The sequence below is a fragment of the Dioscorea cayenensis genome, chromosome 20 (genome assembly GCF_009730915.1).
Source record: "Dioscorea cayenensis subsp. rotundata cultivar TDr96_F1 chromosome 20, TDr96_F1_v2_PseudoChromosome.rev07_lg8_w22 25.fasta, whole genome shotgun sequence".
Classification (NCBI taxonomy): Eukaryota; Viridiplantae; Streptophyta; class Magnoliopsida; order Dioscoreales; family Dioscoreaceae; genus Dioscorea; species Dioscorea cayenensis.
This window is the reverse complement of record NC_052490.1, coordinates 23271234-23280056: the sequence shown is the minus strand read 5'-3', so window position 1 is coordinate 23280056 and position 8823 is coordinate 23271234. Positions and strand designations below refer to the sequence as shown.

Below are 8823 nucleotides of genomic sequence, written 5' to 3'. Positions count from 1 at the left end.
TGTTTACAGCCGACCGAGAAATCAGAGAGACAGAGAATCCACACGGGCATGTGGAAATTATCCACGGCCGTGTGGAAATTCTGCACGGGCGCGTGTACCGTCCACTCCCATGGCGTTCCCCGATTCCAGCCTTATTTAAAGCCGATTCAGCCCCGATTTTGGTATTCTTTTCTCCATCTTTTCCCCAACTTGCGAGAGGGCATCGGCTAGGGTTTCGAGGGGTATTGGCCAAGGTTTTGGAGAGGTTCTACGGCTCCGACATCGTGATTCCATTAGGAAGAAGGTTTGTAGGGGAGCTTCGATCGAGGCGTATCCTATACCGGACGAAGGAATCCTTGGACGACGAGTAGAGGACTTTCCACAAGACCATCGACACGACCATCAAGGTGGTTTCTTTATGGATTCATTGCTTTTACATTCTATTTCTTTGATTGTACTTAGCTCCATGGAGAGCTAAACCCCTAGTGGGTACTTGGGTGATTGTGAACCCTAGAATGTATTCGTTTCTTTAAACTTTTTTATTATGCTTTCAATAAATTGATGTTTATTGTGAGTTCCAACCTTCAATGATTGATTGTATGAACATTTCCCCTAGAGTGACACTAGGGTTGAGAGTTCTTGTTGGTAACCTTGTGAGTGAGTGACACACCACGAACGTTAGACAAAGCTAAGTTGGAGAGGGTTGAGAGGGCGAGTCAAGAGGTACAGGAGCGTCCCCTTTCTCCTCTGACTTGATAGATTCTACCTCCGTTCCTCGAGTTCTTTGCGGCCATAATAGAGTGAATGGTCTAAGGGATGAACCTCCGCTGGGGCCTAGTTACGCGTGCAATGGAGTGAAGCGTTGAGGTGATCTTAGTATCTAGGGCTTAATTGTGGCTAGGACCTTCCGCCTGGACTAAAGGGTTAGGTCTAAATCTAGGAAGAGATTTATCACTTGGAATCACTAGAGCTCATTGCAACTCTATGCGAGTGCGAGGTGTTGAGATTGTTCGATTTCTCCTCCGGGACATGTATAGAGTTAGGCATAGTTGACCTTAGATTTGGGACTATGTATGTAAGGATTAACACGACTCACCGTTGTATTGATTAGGAAGCATAATAGAGAGTTCTTGCACTTGAAGCGATTATAGAGAGGTTTCTCAAGGTGTACGACATGCTGAAGAGGATCCAAGGAGAACTTGTCACAGTCCACACAATTCAACGGTTTGGCCGATGAGGATCCAAATAGTCATATAGAGAGGTTTCTCAAGGTGTACGACATGCTGAAGATAAATAGGGTTACGGATGATGCCATAAAATTGAGAGCCTTCCCATTTTCCCTAAAGGGGAGAGCGAAGCAGTGGCTACACTCATTACCTAGAGCATCGATTACTACTTGGGAGGTGATGGTAGAAGCTTTTCTAGCCTGTTACTTCCCTCCCGGAAAGTCAGCAAAACATAGGAATGAGATCTCATTCTTTGTTCAGTTGGAATTGGAGTCTCTATTCGAGACGTGGGAAAGGTTCAAGGAGCTCCTGAGAAAGTACCCGCAACACGGATTCCCGGAGTGGATGATTGTTCAAACCTTTTACAATGGTTTGAACCCTAGTACAAGGCAACTCTTGGATGCGCAGCAGGAGGTACCTTAGGTAGCAAGACCCCCGATGAGGCCCGTCAGTTGATTGAAGAAATGGGGTTAAATAGCTACCAATGGAATGCTAGGGAGAAGAAAAAGGTGGCCGGTCTCCATGAAATTGATGCGGTAACTTCATTGGCGGCCCAAGTAGAGAATCTAAGTAAGAAGTTAGATCACTTAACATCAAATAGAGTGGCGGCCGTGACTAATTGCGCCAGTTGTGGTGGAGGACATGCTCCTCTGATTGCCCGATCTCTATTGGAGATGTTTCTTCAGTGGAAAATGTTGATTTTGTAGGTAATGGCATGAGACCTCAAGGAATTCCATATAGCAATACCTACAATTCAGGTTGGAAGAATCATCCCAACTTTTCATGGAGTAATCAAGAACCACAAAAGGCCATGGGACCACCGGGTTTCCAACAACAACAAGCACCCCAAGTGGAAAACAGAGTCTCAGGTTTGGAAACCCGAATGACAGACCTAGAGAAGCACTTGACTAGATTCATACAATCTGCAAATACAATGTTTGAATCAGTTGAGTCTACACTTCGCAACCACACCGCCTCTTTGCATAACCTTGAAAATCAAGTGGGGCAAATTGCGAAGTCTCTCTCTGAAAGGCCACATGGAAGTTTACCAAGCAACACGAAACAAACCCTAGAGAGCATGTGAAGACGATCACTTTGAGAAGTGGTCGTGAGGTTGAAGGTAGGCTTCTGAGTGAGAAGCCAAAAGAATATGCACCCGAGGTTATAGAGGTTGAAGAGGGGACAAGCAAAGAGAAAGAGGTGGCACCCCCACCTTTCAAGCCAAGAATCCCTTAACCCTCTAGATTGAAAAAAGACCAAGGGGATGAATAGTATAAAAAGTTCCTGGGATTGTTCAAGCAACTCCACATTAATATTCCTTTTGTTGAGGCATTAGCTCAAATGCCTAAGTATGCGAAGTTCCTGAAAGACTTGTTGACCAACAAGAGGAAGTTGGAGGAGAGTGCTTCAGTGGTTTTAGATGCTTCATGCTCAGCAGTGTTGCAAAAGAACATGCCGAACAAGAAGAAAGACCCGGGAAGCTTCATCATTCCGTGTAACATTGGCAACTTAGGCGAAGAAATGGCATTGGCGGATTCAGGGGAAAGTATCAACGTCATGTCATACACTTTCTTCCAAAAGCTATGCTTGGGAAAGCCTAGGCCTACTCAGATGACCTTACAGTTGGCGGACCGAACGGTGCGACATCCGAGAGGCATCATCGAAGACGTGCTTGTTAAGGTGGACAAGTATATTTTTTCCGGTTGACTTTGTAGTGCTAGACGTCGATGAGGATGCAGATGTACCCTTGATACTTGGGAGACCATTTTTGCGGACTTCCAAAGCATTGATTGACATGGACGGCGGAGAACTCACACTGAGCGTTGGAGATGACAAGCTTACATACCGCCTTACTGAAGCCATGCGGCATTCTCTTGATTTTGATGACACTTTATACTTTCTAGACACTACTGATGAGCTTGTTGATGAATACATACATGAAATGTTCAATCCGGATCCGTATGAAGGTTTGTTTGACCAAGAGGAGGGACATGAAGATGTAATGATGCTTGGGTCGACGGATGAAGTACCATCTACCACGAGGATCTTGAAGACGGTGCTCCTGAGAATGAAGAGGGCTAGAGGACGCCACCGGAAATGTTCCAAGGCAGTTGGAGACCTACATGAGCCAAAAAAGTTGGATGAACCATTGCTAGGTGGTCCGAAGCCCGATAATACACCCTCTGCTCTTAAGAGATTTTGCACATCATGCTTCCAAGCCATGGGTAAGAGGGCGACTTTCATTCATGAACCCCCGTGAGGTAAGACAAGATACGTCAAGCTAAGTGACGTTAAACAAGCGCTTCTTGGGAGGCAACCCAAGTGTTTACTGTTTCCTTATCTTTTAGTTTAGTTCGTTTGCATGAATAAATTGTTAAGTGTTGATGTCTTAATCTATTAGATTCTTGTGCTGAGATTTCCTTGTGAACTTTGAATTTTAATCGTGTGTTTTCATGTAGAATTGGCGAAGTTTGGTCGTTTGAGCTTTATTTCATATTTTTCACTGGTAAAATTTGCATAATAGGGCAGGCTCCGAGTGTGTAAACATGTTCAGAAATTATTGCAGAGCCTGCAAAATTTTCTAAGACATCCAGAGAAAACACATGGGCGTGTGTAATTTCCACACGCCCGTGGAGTTGCACTGCGAGCTCATCCAAAGAAGGCACAGGAGTGTGCGGCTGTCCCTGTGAACGACCATGCAACTGTCACACGGCCGTGGGTAATTTCCGCAGGGGCGTGTGGCTTCCTGCAGAGTTGGGCAGTTTTTCCTGAAAGCACACAGGGGCGTGGACTCACCCCTGTGGGCAACCTTGTAAACCATGCACTGGCATGGGTAATTTCCACACGCCCATGTGAAACTCTGCAGAGGAGTTCTCTCCATCCCGAGAAAACACAGGGGCGTGCAGTTGCCCCTATGAATTGGGCCTGTGAATGTCCACGCCCGTGTGGAATTTCCTCACGGGCATGTATAACACTTGGTATTTTTCTCGGATGTCCAGAGAAGCCACAGGGGCATGCGTCGTCCCCTGTGGATCGAATGCACGGGCGTGGGTATTTTCCACACGCCCGTCTGAGAGCAGTCAGAATCGAAGAAGTGTTTTCCCGAGAGTGCACAGGAATGTGCATGCACCCCTGTGGCTCTTTTGTAATGAAGCGCACGGGCATGGATAATTACCACACGCCCATGTGGATGCACAGAACGCCAAGGATCGTGAATCCTTTTTAAAGAGGAATCATTTCTCACTCTCTTCACGACCTCTATTCGGTTGAAAACACTCTCCCATCATCCTCCGACCTCCTAGCACCAATTTTCCCGGCCGGTTCTCCATTTTCTTATTCCATCTCATCGGTAAGACCTATTTATCAATTTCTTTGCCAATTCATGGTTTCCATCGATTAATTTGGTTAATAATGCTTCGTTTCTTCAATTAGAGAGATGATTCATGTTTAGAATGAAGCTAGAAGCATTTTCACGTTGTATTTTTTAGATTTGGGAAGCACGGCCGTGCGGTTTTCACGCCCCGTGGTTTCACATGGGCGTGCGAAAAATTCTACACGACCGTGTTGATTTATGCAGTAATAGTCTCTCAACATGTTTGATCGATTTCGTTTCAAATTTTGCAGATTATGGCACCTCGATCGAAGAAGCAAGCGGATAAGAGGCCATGTGAATCATCTACTAAGCCTGAGGGTATGAGATTTACAATTCCAGAGCATCAGGTTCTCGCTATGAGCACTTGTCAAAACTTCGATTCGAGTAGACTCGATTCCTGGACACAACTATGCTGCGAGATCTACAGCAGGGAGATGAGCTCGTTGATGAGGTAGAGGATCTCATTTCTGTAGGTGGTTGGCGACATTTATTGACGATTAGAGAGCCAGCCATCCGAAAGTTTGCATTGGAGATAGTATCATCATTCGAGTTTAATAGATCATATGCGAGCTTCGACAGTTTGGATACCATTCAGTTCAGAGTATTTGGACACCACCATACCTTGAGCATCACTCAGTTTTTAGTACTACTTGGCTTGTATGAGGAGGCTTTCACCGATACGGAGTACGCAGAGTTACCGACTGATTATCATAGAACCCTAACCCCGCAGAGAGCTTACAGAGCGTTATGTGGTCAGGGTCAGTACGAGCCAGGGGTGTCCAAGGCCACGTGCCTTTCCCGACCTGCATACAGATATTTACATGCCATCATGAGTAGGTCGGTGAATGGCCGTGGTGACAGCACTGGTGTTCTGAGCCGTCAGGAGCTACTGTACTTGTACTCGATGATGCAGCGCGTACCGATTCACTTAGGGCACATCATGGCAGAGTACATCAGGCATCAGGGGCATTATGCTAGACTGGGAGCGATTTTCTCGGGCCCCTACATTACGAGATTAGTGTTGGGCATGGGTCTCTTGGATTCGATTCGCGGGGAAGAGAAGACGAGTATACCTGCTCCCCTGAGTCTAGAGACGATGAGGCTGATGGGCATGATCCGCAAGGTTCGGACCAAGGTTTTTGCGTTAGTGCGACCAGCTCCAGAGATAGCTGAGGATGAGGGTGATGAAGCCGGGGCATCTCAACCCGCTCCCGAGTTTCAGCCAGCCCCGATGGGGACCGAGGTACCTCCAGTAGCAGAGGAACCACCCCCCGTGCGTATATTTTCACCATCTCGAGCTTATGATCGCTTTGAGAGGCTCGAGAGCGCTTTGGGGGTGATACGGGCTGAGGTAGCTGAGGCTCGAGCCGAGATTGCAGAGATTAGGGATACGCAGGCCACTCAGTACACAGAGTTCATGGCACGTTTTGACGTATTACAGCAGATCTTAGAGTGCGACGTCGCCTCATCATTTGTCTTACGGCCGAGGACTCCTCAGGCCCCATTAGTTCCTCCGGCACCCTCAGACACTTTCCCGACACCGGTGGACCCACCATTTGCTTCACCAGTAGCAGCAGCAGCACCGGCGCCTGAGCGCGACACCGACATTTGACTCTTCCTTTCTTTCAATTTCTTTGCATTTTATTTTAGACTTGTTTGCTCAGAAAGGATTCTCCTTCTGAGTTTATGTTCATTTTGCATCATCGAGTTGTATTCATTGCTTTATCTTTCATATACACTCGATTTATCTTGTTTTTGTTGAGCTTCACTGAACCCCCTCGTGTATGCGTGCAGATGGTCTTGTCTTCTTTGGAATTGAGACTTAGTCATGGGCACCGCCAAGGTGTTGAGGCACTTGGCCGTGTGAGCCTCTCAACCCATCGGAACACTACTCCCATGGAATTAGCTTCATCAAACGCAACACTAGGAGTCAGGGGAGTATTGTTTTGATTGCTTCTCCCATATTTGCTTTTGAATGATATACATTTTTTAGTGAGCATGCATGTGTACATTGAGGACAATGTACAGCTTAAGTGTGGGGGGGAGTTTCATAGTGCGCACATCTTTTCTATTGTTCTTGATTGTTATATGCTCATGATAAGTGCTTGTGTGATATGAATGCGAAGCATTATTTCCTTATGTTGAGCATTACTTTCCTCGGGTTTTTACACTAATATGTGTGTTTTTATGTTACTTTCGTGCATGTAGGGTTGTGAAACCAATTATGAAGGAAAGAAGCCAATGTGGATCACAATGCACCGATTTTGGACGAAATCTTGCTAAAGTTCAAACGCGAAGATATAAGTCGGGTGCGAGATGCTAGAGTGTGTGCCAACCTCCCCGTATTTGAGTTTACACAACCATTTGGAGGGGCACAAGGGCAGTCACACTCAAGCATTCCGACTTATGCACATAGAACAAGATCTCCATCATCTTATCCGTCATTGAAGAAGCAAAGCGATCCACGGCATAAACATGTGTCTGTTTATTTTACCTCGATAAAAAGTGGATTCGGGAGTATTTTTGGCATAGTAATGCAGCAGGGTACTGTAGCAAATCACGGTAGAAAATCACTGTAGCAGTTGTTGTTCACAGCCGGCCGAGAAATCAGAGAGATAGAGAATCCACACGGGCGTGTGGAAATTATCCACGCCCCTGTGGAAATTCCGCACGGACGCGTGTACCGTCCACGCCCATGGAGTCGCCCGATTCCAGCACGATTTAAAGCCGATTCAGCCCCGATTTTCGTATTCTTTTCTCCATCTTTTCCCCAACTTGCGAGAGGGTTTCGGCTAGGGTTTCGAGGGGTATTGGCCAAGGTTTTGGAGAGGTTCTACGGCTCCGACATCGTGATTCCAATAGGAAGAAGGTTGGTAGGGGAGCTTCGATCGAGTCGTATCCTATACCGGACGAAGGAATCCTTGGACGACGAGTAGAGGACTTTCCACAAGACCATCTACACGACCATTGAGGGGTTTCTTTATGGATTTATTGCTTTTACATTCGATTTCTTTGATTGTGCTTAACTCCATGGAGAGCTAAACCCCTAGTGTGTACTTGGGTGATTGTGAACCCTAGGATGTATTCGTTTCATTGAACTTCTTTATTATGCTTTCAATAAATTGATGTTTATTGTGAGTTCCAACCTTGAATGCTTGATTGTATGAACATTTCCCCTAGAGTGACACTAGGGTTAAGAGTTCTTATTGGTAACCTTGTGAGTGAGTGTCACACCACGAGCGTTAGACAAAGCTATGTTGGAGAGGGTTGAGAGGGTAAGTCGGGAGGTTCAGGAGCGTCCCATTTCCCCTTCGACGTGATAGATTCTACCTCTGTTCCTTGAGTTCTTTGCAGCCATAATAGAGTGAATGGTCTAAGGGATGAACCTCCGCTGGGGCCTAGTTGCGCGTGCAATGGAGTGAAGCGTTGAGGGGATCTTAGTATCTAGGGCTTAATTGTGGCTAGGGAGCTTCCGCCTGGACCAAAGGGTTAGGTCTATAATTAGGAAGCGATTTATCACTTGGAATCCCTGGAGCTCATTGCAACTTTATTCGAGTGCGAGGTTGAGAGGTTATTTAATCTCTCCTCCGGGACATGAATAGAGTTAGGCATAGTTGACCTTAGATTTGGGACTATGTATGTAAGGATTTCCACGACTCACCATTGCATTGATTAGGAAGCATAATAGAGAGTTCTTGCACTTGAAACGATTTTCCTAGGTGAAGCATCATCCGAGTACCCCATCTTTATCAATTGCCTTGCCTCCTCCTTACTTTTTCTCTCTTACTTGTTGCTTTTAATTGTTGAGAATTGAATCATTATCACACTTATCATTGTTGATACTCCACATAGCTAAGAATCGAATTAAGTGTCTTTACTCCCTACTCCCTGTGGATTCGACCCCGCTCACCCGGGATTATTACTTTGACAAACCCGTGCACTTGCGGGATATAAGCAAGGGGTACTTGTCAAGTTTTTGGCGCCATTGCCGGGGAGTAGGCATTTAGAGATACTTTGCACTTTGTTTTCTTAGCTATTTACCCTTCATTCTATTTCACATCTCTTCTCTATCACCGTTCTTATTTGTTTTTGTTTTTTTTTAAAAAAAAAAAATTATTTCACACTTTCTTATTCTTCCATCATTCTCATTTATTTTCTTTTGTCATGTTTTACTTTTTCTTGCAAGGATTTTAAATGATGATTGACCCAGTCATTGCTCTATATTTGCAGGTCAAAACTCTCAGT

General features: G+C 45.6%; 1 non-coding gene across 1 annotated transcript; it reads right to left on the bottom strand.

Moving 5' to 3' along the window:
• Positions 1-1433: 1433 nt before the first annotated feature.
• LOC120252242 lies at positions 1434-1540 on the bottom strand. The gene has a single exon (XR_005533788.1). It is a non-coding gene; the product is annotated as a small nucleolar RNA R71 (small nucleolar RNA).
• Positions 1541-8823: the final 7283 nt, after the last annotated feature.